This window comes from Herpailurus yagouaroundi, unplaced genomic scaffold (genome assembly GCF_014898765.1).
Source record: "Herpailurus yagouaroundi ecotype Mexico unplaced genomic scaffold, PumYag 184, whole genome shotgun sequence".
Classification (NCBI taxonomy): domain Eukaryota; kingdom Metazoa; phylum Chordata; class Mammalia; order Carnivora; family Felidae; genus Herpailurus; species Herpailurus yagouaroundi.
The window spans coordinates 31,757,242-31,772,107 of NW_024412415.1; the positions used below are offsets into that span (position 1 = coordinate 31,757,242).

Consider the following 14,866-nt stretch of genomic DNA (forward strand, 5'->3'; position numbering starts at 1 on the left):
GGGCTCTGTGCCCTGAATCTTCACTTAAAGATTCTTTGGTGCAGCAGGGAGGCCACATGATTCTGTACTTACTCCCAGGATGGAATCTGAAGGGCACAATGTCGACATTTCCTGATGCCCTTGTTTTGTAATCTGTGCTTTCCTGAGTTTGGAGACGTTTTCATTTTTATTCTCCTCCCTCCCTCCCTCCCTCCCTTCCTCCTTTTTTCTTCCTCTCTCTCTCTCTCTCTCTCTCTCTCTCTCACTTTCTTTCTTCTCGCCAGACAGTGAGGATAAAGAGCGAGCATTGTTTACATTTTTCCAGCACTATTTAAACTTATTGTACTTAAAAAAAAAAAAAAAGATTAAATCATTAGGCTGTTGGGGTGTGGATGGGGAGGTGTGAGAAAACTCAGCTCCAAAAACACCCCCTCCCCGCCCCCCCGTCTTTCTTACTTATATAAAACTTTGTTCTGAAGGCTTCTTTGGGGCCAAAGAACAAGCACACAAACAAAATCAGGTCGTAACCATCCTGCTCTCTGCCCCTTGCTCAGCTGGACCCTGGGTGGAGCCCCAGGACAAAGGTCTGGGGAGCACCCAGAAGCAGAGCCAGCCCACCCAGGAGGGGGGCCCACGTGCCCCAGCTCAGGCTCCCAAGGGGAGACAAGCAACTGGAGGGAGTGGCCAGACTCCTCCCACCCCAACGTAGTGTCCGTGCTCAGAGAGGGGAGCCCCCAGTTCCCTCCTCTTTGAAATGGGGCCGCTGGGAGAACCCGCCGGGACACCCGTGGGCCCGGTGGGAGGGAGGACCGGGTTGGGCCAGGCCCTCCGGCAGCGCGGGCTGAACCCGGTCTGTGAAGATGGGCCTGGGTGTGGGGAAGCTTTTGCAGGTCAAAAAGCATGTGTTTGGAGAAACCCTTGCTCTGTTCTTGGCTTGGGAGCCTCATGCCTTCTGCCTTCTGTGAATCACTTCTTCTTACAGCATTGCTGCTTTCCCCACCTCGTGTTGAAGTCATGTGAACCCCCTGTGCCAGTTTCTGCCTCCTCTTGGGCTGGCCGCCAACAGCCGCCTGCCCGTCCGTGCTGTTTTGAGGCAGTGTAAGGGACAGACACAGAGGCCGAGGGTCCCCCTCCGAGGACAAGGCCCTGCCCTGGACGTGCCAGGGTTCAGGCATCTGGCGTGAGGCGGTGGAAAGAGCTCTTGACTGGTGTCGGGAGCCCCGGATGCTTCACGGACCTGCCGCGCAACTGCCTGTGCCAACCCCGGATTCAGCTACCGCCCTGAGAAATGGGGCGGTATCTGGCCTGAATGTCACAAAGGGCCTTCTCGGCTTCGGGGTCCTAAGGGAAGGGCTGGAGCTGAGCTCTCTCCTGCCAGGCCCTCCCTCGTGGCCTCCCCCACATCCGGCCCTGCTCCCTGACAGGGTTCGAGGCACCGGCAGCTACTGGTTAACGCAGACCAGATGCAACCCTTTCCCGGGACATGCTCGGCGGCCTTCCTCCGCGGAGGCCTTGGGGATATTTGAAACGCCATGGAGTTTGGCTTTGGAGCCCAGAGTGGAAACCACAGCTCCATTACGCGAGCACATCTGATCTCCCTGGGAGGAGAGAGGCGACTGGCCTCAGAGAAAGAGAGACAAGTTGGAGGCCGCTGGCTCTCTGGGGAACAGTTTTGCTTCCCTGCTTATAGGATGGGGTCTGGGAGCCCCAGGGAGGGCAAGTCCGGCATCTGATCTTGGAGATGCTGGGTTCCCTAATCCTTGAGGATGGCGGCAAAGGCCAGGGGCCTCTAGAGAGGAACTTGAGTCCCCTATGAGGACCGGACATCCACCCAGGAACCATTCTGCCTCGTGCCACCCCCCGCCGTGAGAGCGCATATATTGAAAGCTTTCGTGTTTGCCAGACCCCTCGTCAAAGAGGAAAAATTCCATGGAGAGGGAATGGCCGCCTCTCCCTCCTCCTCCCTGGGACGGATCAAGCAACTGGATTTGCACAAACGAGTGGGAAATGGTTCCAAAGTCACTGCCTGTTAAGACACCCCAGCTTCGCTCCCTGCCTAGTTGGGTCACTTTGGGCCAATATCTTACTGTCTCCAGCCCCAGATTCCCATTTGCCCTGTGGAAATAATAAGCCTCACCTTGGAGATGGGGGCTATAGGATGCGCATAAAGGAGCCTCACAGAGGCTCAGTGGAGGTGAGTCACTGTTACTCCCAAATGACCTGGATTAATCCTCCTCTCCTGTTTCTAAATATTCCAAGACCATCGTCACTGCCCATCAGCACTGTGGTTGGCAGAAGTAACAGAGACACCCCCAGGGGTGGCTGCGGTCGGAGCCGAGGTGGCCAGTCAGCTGGGCTTCATGAGGGTAGCATCTCCGGGCTGGAGTGCTGGGGCAGGCACTTTGAAACTGCCCACACGCGGCCCCATCGTGACTCTTACGGGCAGGACCCAGGGCTGAGGCCATCTCTGTCAGCCCTTCCAGCCTGAGGCTCTTTCTCCCCAGGAGTGAAGGTTCAGGCAGGGCAGTGGATCCTCGAGCTTCTGCTCAGTGCCCACTCACCTGGGTGCTCTGGGCTGCTTCCTTGGCCATTTCTGCGGGGCGCAGGACTGAATTGCTTGGTCACTCAGCAAGTGAACAGGGACAGCAGCCAGCCATGTTAGCTCCCTGGTGTGTGGGGGGGGGACGATGTTATGAGGGTAGGGAGAGTGGCCAGTGGTTTAGTCATATGATCCTTGCTACTGTCGTGGGGAGAGACCTCAGGCTCAGGGCATCAACCAGGGGTGGGGTCTAAGAGTGTGGGTGCAGCAGTTTCCCTGTAAACTTAAGATTTGTGGAAGGAAAGAGATTGCACTTGGTAACAGACCTTGAAATCGACATAATGAAGCCTTTTCTAGTCTTGCCAAACCCTCCAATGTGTCTCCATCCATGCCCCCCACCCTCCCTCTCATTCATTCACGCATTCGTGCAGCCACTCACTCCATGAATACTCCACGAGCACCCTCTTTGTTTCTGGCGCTGGGGATACCACTCTGAGTATAATGCCTGCCCTCATGGAGCTTTCGGTCTAGGTGGGGAGAAAGACCTTAAACAATGAGTCGTACACATCGGTACAAAATTCACACATAACAGGTGCCGGGAAGGAAAAGAACGGGGTGTCGGGAGAGCACCTGACAAGGGCCCCCTCCTCCCGAAGGTCAGTCCTTGCTGTGTGTCTGGCAGTGACCTAAGTCCTTGATGTGGACTTGCTGGATCCTTGCCACGTCCCTGTGTGCCACTGTCATCACCATCCTACGGGTGAGGAAACCGGGCGGACCCAAGATCTCAGTCGTTTATCCTAATTCTGTGCCGTGGGAGGGCAGCCCTCCCTCTTCCCTTTTCCACAACTGAAGAAACCAAGACTTTAGCTGAAGTCAAATGTTTTTCTCAAGGTCACAGAGCTGGAATGGCTGAGTTCCCTGGCTCATCTCCTCCAACCAACTTGGGACAGAATTTTTCCCCCAGTGGAGATAAATCAGCCACTTACAACTGGAAGCTCAATTGTATTTATGGCCTCACAATTTTTCACCCCTCCCTGTATTCACATGCTTTGCTCAGTAAATCTGCAGTGATCTCTTACCCAGGGTAGAATGTTCTGCAGGCCTTGGCTCTGGGCTCAGTCCTGCGATTTGCTGTGGCTGATGGGATATTAGCAGACTCGTTGCAAGCCGAGGCTCCACAAAGCACTTGCGCATTTCCCCTCCTACGTTTCTTCTCTGCCACTGTCACGAGAACGTGCCGACTGGCTTGCCGAATGAGTAGGCCTGTGGCCCTGAACCAAGGTACCCCTGGCATTCCAGCCCAGGCCATTGTAGGTCAGACCTCCACGTGAGAGGCCCCAGCCAAGATCGGCTGGACCCCACACACTCGTGAGCTAAACGAATGTTTGCCCCTGGGGTTTGGCTCGTTTGTTACGCAGCATGATGGCAATTGTTGACGGATACTGATGTGTATGAAGCCAATGTGACTGTAGATTGCAGATGATGAGCAAGGCTGGAGGTCGCTACACAGCAGGGGAGGAAGGAAGAATTCTGAGTTGAGAGGTCAGGGAACGAGCCATCGAACAGTGACACGGAGCTGAATCTTGAAGGAGGAAAAAACAGGTGGCCCAGCAGATGACACAGACACAGGCATGGAGGTGCGCACTTGCACTTGTCCAAGGAACGGCAAGTCACCCAGTAGGGCTGCTACATGGAGGCAATGTGGGAGTGAGACTGGACTACCTGAAAGGCAGCTGCCACCGATTTCTCCTTGCCTGAGTGTATATGGTGCTCCTCCCAGAAAGAGGAGGGCCTGTGTCCCCTCCCCTTGAATCTCGACTGGCTTTGTGACTTTCTTTGATGAACAGAATATGGCAGAAGTGACTCTGTGCCCGTTCCAGGCCTAGCCTTAAATGGCCTGGGGCCCTCTGTGTTCCCTCTCTCTTTTGGAAGTCAGCCGCCATGGAAAGAAACTCGGGCAGACAAGACAGGGATGAGGAACCATGCATGCGGAAGGCAAGGTCACATGGAGGAGAGCTGGAAACCCCAGCACAGGTGTGTGGAGAAGGCTTCTTGGACATTCTGGGCCAGCTGAGCCCCTGGCTGGACACAGCCACGCCGATCCCACGTGGAGCCTGGGATCTGCCCAGCTGACCTGCAGAGCTCTGAGCGGGGAGTAACCCAGTGTGATTTCAAGCACTGAGTGGTGGGGTGTTTTGTTACCCAGCAGAGATCACTGAGACAGGTGGCCTGGCAGATGCTAGTTTCTGGGAGTCTCTGGGACGTCTAACCTCCTCGAGAGCCCTGAGCTCTGTTCGCAGACAACTGGCGAGGGCTTTTCTCCTGTTTCCTTCCTGCTAGGGAGGGTGAGGGGAGTTGTGTGGTTTCCCCACATCCCATTTTGAAGGCGCTCCTATGACAAGCTAATGGAGCTCCTAGATAAGAATGACAAGCTATGAGCTTGGACTCTGGGGTCAGACTCCTGGGATTTAAGTCCCAGCTCTGTCAATTTCTAGCTGTGCGACTGACCTTGGGCAATCTACATAACCGCTCTGTGCCTCAGTTTCTTTATCTGTAAAATGAGGCATTAGATTCCTATGTGGATTAAATAAGGTAATGTATCCAAGCTCTTAAAATACTGCCTGACTCATCATAAGCCCTCGATAAATATCATCTACTGTTTTATTGCTACTGTTGAGGTTGCTGCTACTAGTAATAGGAGGAGGGGGTTCCAGGGCTTCTGAGCTGGATATTTCAGTGTTCTTGACCTGAAGGAGCCCACAGTCTCACCGACTCCAAGTAGAGCTGACGCCTGAACAGGTAAGTTACAATACAAAGGGGTGAAAATAAAAACAAGAGAATGATCGAGTCTGGGAGTGGTTTATTGTACCTGGGAATTAAGAAGACTTCCTAAGGGAGGTAACCATCGAGCTGGGTTTTGACGACCGAACCCAGTTTGCTGGCTTTATCAGTTCAGTTTACACTTGGCTCTGAGTCAAAGCGACCACCACCACCACTGCCAAACAAAAACGGAAACACAAAAATAACAGTAGCTTCAACAAGATAGAAGTTTCTGTCTGACTCCAGTAGAAATCTGGTGGCGGAAGGCCCAGGGCCCCTAGGGTGTCCATTGCTGTCCTCCTGGTGCAAGGTGGCTGCAAGAGCTCCGGCAGTCGGGCTCTTTAAGAACATTCCTAGATTTTGTACACCGTATTTACAAGCTGTTGGCAAGGCTTCATCCCACGGCCAACCTAATTGCAAGGGAGACTGAGAACATATTCTTTATTCTGGGTGGCCTGTGGCCAGCTGGCTAAGAACTGGGTACCCCGTTACTGAGGAGGACTTGGGGAGCAGACACTGGAGGTCTAGGTTCCCACTAGAAAGAATGGCACATGCAAAGGCCTGTGTACTTGGAGCACACGGCTGGTTCTGTCTTCACAGGGCCTTCAAGGATCCTCACTCCTTCTCTGCTGAGACGTTCACTGGTTCATCACAGGCCGGCCTGTGGACTTGCACTTAGATCAGCGTCCTGCCAGCCAGACACACCCACTCCCCGCTCTCCTGTTGCTCTGGAAGCTCCCTCCCACCCAGTGCATCATGGGAGACACCGAGATGCCCTTAAGGAGCTTGCGTTCACCGAGGAGACAGAGCTGCTGAGCGGAGGGGCCGCAGAGAGAAGGGCCAGAGCCCCCATCAGACCTCTGACCTAGGCCTGGACAGCCAGACTAAGTGGCTGAGAGGGCCCCCTGGGCCAGGGGAATGCTGAAAAGAAAGGCCAGGAGGCAGCTCTTAGGGCTCCTAGGTGACCCTTGAGGAGAGCTGTCCTGCTAGTTCTGGAGGTCTGAGGCCTCAAAGGCCACATGCTTGAGGGATGAGAGTCCTTGTCCCTACAGATGACATCACATGCATGCTGGTCGTGGCAGGTTGGGACCAGGGAGCCAGTGCTGTTGGAGAAGAAGGGAGCCACAGAGGATGGCGTCTTGGAGCAAGCGCTAAGAAGCACAGCCCCCACTCGGGGCCAGGAGGCAGGAGAGCGGGAGAGTCACAGGGCCAAGGTGTCGGCATGGAACTCCAGTTCTGCCTCGGACACGCTGGGTGACGTGAAGCCTCAATTTTCCCATCTGTAAAGTGGGGGTCCACTGAAGGGCATAATGAGGGCTCCGGATGATGGGTGGGAAAGGCCTTGGCAAGAGCTCAGGTGCCCTGCAGACACACGTGTTAGTGCAGAGATCTCTGAAGGAAGGCCTCCCCCAGGGCAGCCTCTCTTCCACACCATCACAGGCGCGGGGCTTTCAACAGACGGTACTGCCCGCCTACTGCCTAGGAGGCCCGGCCAGGCCTGAGCTTCTCGGGGATCCACCCGCCCCCACCCCGCACTTGCGCACCCCTTCCTCACCTCCCATCCCCTCGGTCAGCGCTCTGGGTGCAGCCAGCAGCCAGCAGCCCGGCCCCGGGGCGGCAGGCCGGGATTCCATGCACCTGGGACGGAAGCAGAGGTGGCCTGGGGAGCCTGCGAGCCCAAGCGCCGGTCCTACTCAGGTAGGACTCGTCGCTCGCACGCCCACAGGGACCAGGCAGGCAGCCAGTGTGGAGACCGGGTCAGAGGGTGGCGGCCTCCGGGCGCGTGGCCTGTGCCAAGCCGGGAAGCATGTGCCCACCCGGTCCAAACGCAGGGTCTTTATACACGGTCCTCAACGCACCGCACTGGAAAGCAGAACCGCAAATCGGAGGCTTCGTGATGTTCGCGGGGAGGGAGGGTCTGTTTTTCCCCCCCGAACCGGCGACATCAGTCGGTCTGGGAGAAGTGGCCACCTGCTTTGCTTCTGGGGGTGGAAGGCGGGTGGGGGCCCAGGGTCTGATTGGGTGGATAGAACGTGGAGCCTACGAGACTTTCTTTCTTTCTTGTTTTCTTTTTCTTTGCCTGGTGTTGCCCCTTTGCTGGCACTGCTCCGCGTCATCATCAGCCACACGTTTCCAGCGGGATTTGCCGCGTTTCTTCGCCCCAGGTGGCGTGCACGTGACCCACGCCGAGCCAATCGGCGTCTTCTGCAGGGGATTTGCAATCAGGACCCAAAGCCTTCAGCTGAGGCCACCTGGCTTCACATCTAGAGGCCACGTCGAGCCGGGAGCTGTTGACAGCTGTGCTTTCCGCTACCGACCGGAGGCGTGAGCAGAGCCAGGGGACAGCGGCAAGGTAAGAGAGGGAGGGGGCCCTGCTGGGCACCCACGGGGCTCTCGGCCCCGACGGCACCCTTTCCCGGCCCCGACTGGGTCCTGCTCCGGGATTCCAGGAGACACCCCCGGGGCTCCTTTCGGGAACTTCCCTGCCCCCCCCCCCCCGTTTTCTTTTTCTTGCCATAGCTAGCTTAGGTGAGTTTCTGTTGCAATCAAAATAATCCTACCCGATATAAAGAAAAGCACAGTGCGATCTCTTTGTATGTGACTCACTGAGCCCGCAGCTTCACTTGCGTTATCTCGTTAATTCCTTATGATGACCGGGAGGCAGGTGTTGTTCTTTCCATTAGACAGATGAGAACACTGAGGCTCAGAGAGACTAGGTGACGTGCCCAGAGTCACGCAGCTGACAGGCACTTGAGTCTGGGCTGGCTGATTCTAGGGGCCAAGTGGAACTCCTCCTGGGCACTTACGACCCACCCTGCTGTTAGGGGTTGTGTTTGAAAGTCACTGGCCTGGGAGTTGTGCTGGACCTCACACACACAGTCCATGATTCTCTGGGCTTATTTGACTCTGTTCTAGTAACTATATTTGTGCATCTCGAGAAAGAGCCATGCTGGTTAGGCTTTACGTTTTCAGTACTGGGCTGGGGGCCGCCTCCTTGGGGAGTCCAGGTAGAGCCCGGCCCAGCCCTAGTCCAGGCTGGCTACCAGAGAAGACTGATATCACATCCTGCCACAGCTCTGAGGCCTGCCTGTGAGTCATGGACCTGGGCCGCCTGGGGCAGAAATGGTCCTCCCCCAGACCCCAAACCTAAGCCAGCCCCTCTGGGAAACCTTTTCTGTTCTCCCTCACACTCCGTTTGCCATGGCCCCACCTCAGGACTCAGGAGCCCTTGTTTGGGCTCTCCTGCTGAACCACCATGTAGGACAAAGCCGGCCTCTGTAATAGGCTTGGCTCCCCTCCTCCCCAGGGGTGAGTGGTTGCCCTTAGAGGGTCAGATAGAGAAGACCTAACATTGGCTGGGTCCTAGGAAGTGAGGGGTTCCTAGGAGAGGTAGCGGGAGACCTGGCTGTTCGGGAGGCTCTGGGAAGACTCTAGGTATAGGCCTAGCCGTGTGCAGACAGGTAGGCTCTCCAGAGACGGGACCAGCCATCCCTGCTCTTTGAAAATCTTTTAGAAGTTCACTTATTTGAATTCTATGAAAGTACGGTTTTCAGAAGAAGTGGAATCATGCTCTATGACATAAATAATTTGTTTTTTACCCCACTGAATAGATTACGGACATTCTTCCAAATGAACAGAGGCCTGAGTTATTCTTGTTAGTAGTTGCCTGACAGTCTATAGACTGAACAGCTCAGGGAAAACTCAGGACTGGTTTCATTGTGAATGTAGATCTAAGAATTCTAAGTAAAATATTAGCAAAAGTGGGGGGGGGGTGCCTGGGTGGCTCAGTTGGTTAAGTGTCCAACTTCTGCTCAGGTCATGATCTCATGGTTTTGAGTTCGAGCCCCATGTCAGGCTCTGTGCTGACACCTCAGAGCCTGGAGCCTGCTTCAGATTGTGTGTCTCCTTCTCTCTCTGCCCCTCCTCCGCTTATATCCTGTCCCTCTCAGTCTCTCAAAAATAAGTAAAAATGTTTAAAAAAATTAAAAAGTCCAGAGCAGACAAGGCTCCAGGGTCCACCACAAGTGTTAGACCATGTTGTCCCAGCTAGAGACCCAGGGGCCCAAGGGCAGTGTTGGGGAGAAGCTGGTTCCCAGAGGCCTCCGGGGCAAGTCCACTCCCTGGAGGCCTCCTGCAAGTCTCTGTGACCAGTTCTATATTCATAAGTTGGTGTTCTTTTTCTTACAAACGGTCCTTGAGTTGTACCAGCCTCAGGTCCCACACCTGGACCCTCCCCTGACTCTACTTCAGCATGTCCCCCCTGGATTGTAATCCTTGTGCCACCTTGACTCCCCAGCAGCCCGCCTGGCCGGGCATGCAGAACGGACTGTGAAGTGAAGGAATGAGGAAAGCAGAGGGGCGTGACTTGTCCAAGGTTACTCTGCAATCATTGGCGGAGTCCAGACCAGAGCCTGCGTTTCTACCCACGTCGTGTGGGGCCCCGCCCACTTCTCCAGGCAACCGCTTGGCCTGGTTTTTGCCCCCATGACATCCAGGAGGTGCTGAGAGCATAGAGGGTTGAGTTGCAACCTTGGGTAACTGGAGGGAGACCCAAATGGGGGAAGATGTCCAGGCTGCCCCGTGTGTGGACCTGCCGGCTCTGGAGACATAGAGAGGACAGGCTTGGCACATGTGCCCCTGCCCCTCCATCTGCAGCCTCTTAGGGTCCCTGTCGCTAAGGGGTCTGGGAGCCACATCAGGGCAAGCCCACTGGCTCCAGCCCTCTCCTTGGCTCCTTCAAGAGCATGTTGAGTTTCTGACACCTCTGGGGCAAGCTTGAACAGGCGGTGACAGGGAGAACAGGTGACAAACACGGCCCCGTGCCTCCCTCTCTTGGGCTGTATCGTATTAAATGAAAACAGCAGCTTGGACAACAAGATGGCCCCATTTTTATAAAAAATAAACATGTACTCATATGTGTGTATTCTAATTTTCCCATAATGATTATGTATTACTTGTGGAAGGGCAGCACAGAGCAGTGTTTAAGAGCCAGAATGGGTTGGGGGGAGCGCCTGAGTGGCTCAGTCGGTTAAGCATCTGACTTGGGCTCAGGTCACGATCGCATTAGGTTAGTGGGTTCGAGCCTCACGTCAGGGTCTGTGCTGACAACTTGGAGGCCGAAGCCTGCTTCCAATTCTGTGTCTCCTTCTCTCTCTGCCCCTCTCCCCCCTCTCTCTCAAAAATAAACATTAAAAAAAAAATAAAAAGGGTCAGAACGGGGCTGGTCTTCCTTCATTCTAGCTGTGTGTGTGTGTGCGCACGCAGGGTGGCAAGTCACGTGACCTCTCTGAGCTTCAGGTTATTCATCTGCAAAATAAAGTGCAGGCTCCTTGTCGGACCCCACCCAGGGATCATATTTAATACCACTAGTTATGGGGCCAATTCACCTGAGAAGCATACAGCACCAGGGTTCCTGCTGAAAATATTGAGCCTGGATCTAGTCATGAGGAAACATCAGACAAATCAAATGGAGAGACACTCTGCAAAGCATCTGGCCTGGACTTTTCCAGAAGGCCAATGGCATGAAAAGACGAAAGAAAGCGAATAAAGGTCTGGAGAATGATTCCGGATTAAAGGAGATGCCGAGGGTGGTCCTTGATCAGATCCGGGGTAGGACAGGGAAGCTATAAAGGACATTATTGAGACAACTGGGCACATTTGCATACAGACAGGACATTAGATAAGAGTAGGAGGATGTTAAGTTTCCTGAGTGCCATCACTATATAGGGATTGTGGGAAAATGTCCTCATCCTTAAGAAATCGTTGCTGAAATACTTAGGGGAAAATACCGTGATGTCTGCAACTACTTCTCCTAAATTAAATAAATATAAATAAAATATATAAAATATAGATAAAGTAAATGCAGCAAAAATTAAGTTCAGTTAAATTAATTAAGTGCCCAGCACAGGGCAGATCTTGATAATCTGTAATCTATAATCGATAATCGCAAGCCACTGCTTCATCCAGCCTAGAGCGGCCTCTGCCCTGCCTCCTCCCTAAAAGGCCCCTTTTCTTTCCAATCCCCACCCCCTCACCAGAGGCCCCTTTTCCAGAAGAGGTGGCCACCATGGAGACTCTGGGAGAATAGCAGGAATCAGCCCGTGGCCTTCCCCTGAAAGTCAAGGCTTCCCCAGACTCAGGCTCCAAATAGCCTCATTCCGCCTCCATCCACAGGTCCTGGGTCCTCATTCACATGCCATGGGCTGTCCTCTCCCTTCTAATTTGCTCACACAGTCCTCTTGGTCTAGAATGCTATCCTTCCTTTTCCTAGCACCTACATCCAAATTACCCTTCAAAGAAAGCCCTCTGAAGTGTTCAGAGACCCACCCCTCTCCCAGCCCAACGAAGAAGCATCCTTTCCTGGAGTGACACTTTTCCTGTTAATTCCGCTCTGCAATGCCCTCGTCACTCTGTTGCCTTCATGAGCCTTGGAGGCTCCAATTTGCACAGCCCGGACTGCAACCCCCATTATCTCTAGGACACACTCAATGCCTGAGCCCTGGCAGATGCTTTACGTATGTTTGTTGACCATAGTTTGGGTTGCCAGTATGAATCTGCTGCCGTTTTGGAGACTAAATACATGCTGGTGTATCCATATAATAGCATACAATGCAGGCGTCAAAAGAATGACATAGATTGGTATGGAGCAATCTGAGATATAATAATACGTGAAAGAAGCAAGGTGCACTGTCGTGAGTGTAGAAAGCTACTATTTGTGTAAGAAGAAAAGTATATATGTGGTACTCGCAAAGGCTGTCCCAGGAAGGAGAAGGGAAGCTGGGGAGACAGAGAGGGAGCATGAAGTTTTACACCTGTGCCATGTGTATGTGAACGTTTGAGCATATTTTATGCTTTATTTTTTAAAATTTATTCTTAGGGAGAGAATGAGGCAGCGAGGGGGAGAGAAAGGGGGAGGGGAGAGAGAGAGAGAGAGAGAGAGAGAGAGAGAGAGAGAGAGAACCCCAAGCAGCCTCCACGCTGTCAGCGCAGAGCCTGAGGCCGGGCTCGAACCCACAAACTGTGAGATCACGACCTGAGCGAAAACCAAGAGTCAGACGCTCTACCGACTGAGCCGCCCAGGTGCCCCTAAAGAAAAGTTATTTTTGCCACTAGCTAAAATGGTTAAAAGGGTAGGTAAGGAAGACTTTATTCAGGAACATTGGGAGAGGTAGGAGGACTACCACAGTAGGGCAGAGAGGTCGGGCTCCACCCTGAATACAGCGAAGACGGCTGGGGCTTTATAGACAAGGAACAGGGTGAGGGGGGCAATGGATGGAAAATCACGAAGAGTTGCCATCAAGGGTAGGGGCTTCTTACTAAACCGACTTGACAGGATTCTTGTTGAAGGCAGGAAAGGGGGATCGGATGTCAAGGGTGGGGCACCTTGCTAAACTGATTTAGCAGCGTTCTTGCTAAAACTGGGCTGGGCAGGCCAAAGACAAGGCCCAAGGATGAGGCCTGGTCAAAAAGAGGCCTCCAAGGAGCCTGTCTGAAATTTGGTCAAGGAAAGAGTCTTTGTCGCGTGTTAGAGGATTTTGAGAAAATTCCCCTTTTTACAGGCAAGGAAATGGAAGCTCGGAGAAGCAGCCATTTGTCCGAGGCCTGCTTTCGTCCACCTCTTCCGAAGGCTCAGCGCCACGGCTCCTGCTGCGTTTCATTGGCCCCCTTGTCCACAAGTCACGGGTAAAAGGCCCCAGGCTCCAGCCCTGACACTGTCCCTGACTCACCGCCATGTGACCCCGTTTAAGTCCGGCCCGCCTCTGGGCCTCTCAGTATGACCCAAGAACTAAGCTACTAGAGTCTTCTGGCTGAGCCATGGAAGCTTGGGGGGGCCGGGGTGGTCCAGGCCTAGGCTGGGCAAGGCAATAATTAGCTGAGCGCTCTTCTGGAATGTTAAGTACCCGGCCCTGGAATGCAGCTCCCGCTGGCTACAAATATCAACCCCTCCCCATGGGACAGGCCCTGCAGGGAAGATAAAAATCAGGGTGTGCAGACGCTGGGGACCCTGTCCTAGGAGTCCCTCTGCCGGGAAGCGCAGTCCTCTGACCTCTCCCAGGATCTTCCTCCGTCCACAGCTCCCTCCCACTTAGGGCTTTGCCCGGAGTGGTGGGGAGCCCAGTGGTCCTGCCTCCTGGATTTAATGCCCTTGTGTAATCCCCTGGTCGGTGTGGGCTAGACTTAGTGACTGCCTCTCGCAACAGAATACAGCAAAAGTGATGGGTCGTCACTTCTGATATCAGGTTACCAGAAGACCGTGGCTTTCGTTCTGGGCACCCTTCTGCTCTCTCTGAATGAAGCCAGCTGCCATGTTGTAAGCTGCCCAGGAGAGAGGCCCAAACGGCAAGGACCTGAGTGGGGCCTCTGGCCAGCCGCCAGAGAGGTTAGTGAGGAACCCAGGTCTGCAGTCCAGCAACCCACGAGGCCCCAAATCCTGCCAACAAGCGTGTGAGTGAGCTTGGCCACAACTCCATCCCTGGTCGGGCCCAGACGACTGTGGTGCTGGCCGCCAGCTTGATTGTGGCCTATGAGAGACCATGTGGCAAAGGGCCAGCTGGGCCATGCCGACTCCTGCCCCATGGACACTGTTAAGACAATAAATGTGTGTGGTTTTAAGTGGCTGACTTTTGGGGCAATTTGTTATGCAGCATTGGATAACTAATACAGCACACATCAATCAAGTGCTTGCAGTGTGCCTGGCCCCTTTCCCATCATTCTTTCCCCTGCCACCCCTGGGAGGCCAGCCCACTTCATAGACATGGAAAGTGAGACTCAGGAGGTTCTGTGACTTGCCCAAGGTCTTACGGCTGGAGAGCTATGAAGCCAGAATACAGTCCGAATCCAACTTCTCCAGCCATAACCCCCTTGGAAAATAGGGGCATCGTACCTTCAACTTGACAAGGGGTTTCGCCTGTCTCGTTCTCCTTGAGTTTCATACTCAGGTAGGCATTATGACTCTATTTGCCAGGTGAGGAAACTGAGGCCCAGAGAGGAGACTGACTTGTTTCAAGTTATACGGAATATTAGTTGCAAAGGCACAATTAGAACCCAGGGTCTTGAGTTAGGGTTCAGGGTTTTTATATATCACACACCAGGCTGCCTTCCTCCCCGCCTCCCCAGCAAGTCCTGCTCAGACAGAATCCTATGGAATGGGAATCGCAAGACAGACTTCAGTGATTCTCGGCCTGGTTTCCTCAGGGCTTGAGGTTAAGTACCCTTTGGGAGAGCAGCTTTGCCATCTAAGTTTGGGGCCTGTGGCCTTGAACCCGGGCCCAGACCCTACAGAAGCCTGAATAGTCTTGGGCTCAAGAGAGAGCGTTCATCCTCAGATCCTAGGGGGACACGGTCTGACTGTTCTCAGACATCCTACCTGGAGAAGCCAGGACAAGACTAGCAAAGGCTCTGCCCCATGTGGGGGGCCAGGACAAATTTGGTGCCCGGCCGTCTCCACCTCTAGTCGGGATCTGGGATGCCAGATTTGGGGGACTTGGGCCCAGGCAGAAAGATGGGCAACATGAACAACCTACTAGA

At 54.0% G+C, this 14,866-nt stretch overlaps 1 long non-coding RNA gene across 3 annotated transcripts; it reads left to right on the forward strand.

Moving 5' to 3' along the window:
• The first annotated feature begins 207 nt into the window (after positions 1-207).
• LOC121041873 (uncharacterized) lies at positions 208-13,951 on the forward strand. Of its 3 annotated transcripts, none has more exons than XR_005795876.1 (4): positions 208-7,036; positions 7,462-7,691; positions 12,898-13,021; positions 13,579-13,951. It is a non-coding gene; the product is annotated as an uncharacterized LOC121041873 (long non-coding RNA). The 3 variants fall into 3 exon arrangements; XR_005795877.1 differs by having other exon boundaries at positions 208-5,317; positions 5,939-7,036; positions 12,898-13,951; XR_005795875.1 differs by having other exon boundaries at positions 12,898-13,951.
• The last annotated feature ends 915 nt before the right edge of the window (positions 13,952-14,866 follow it).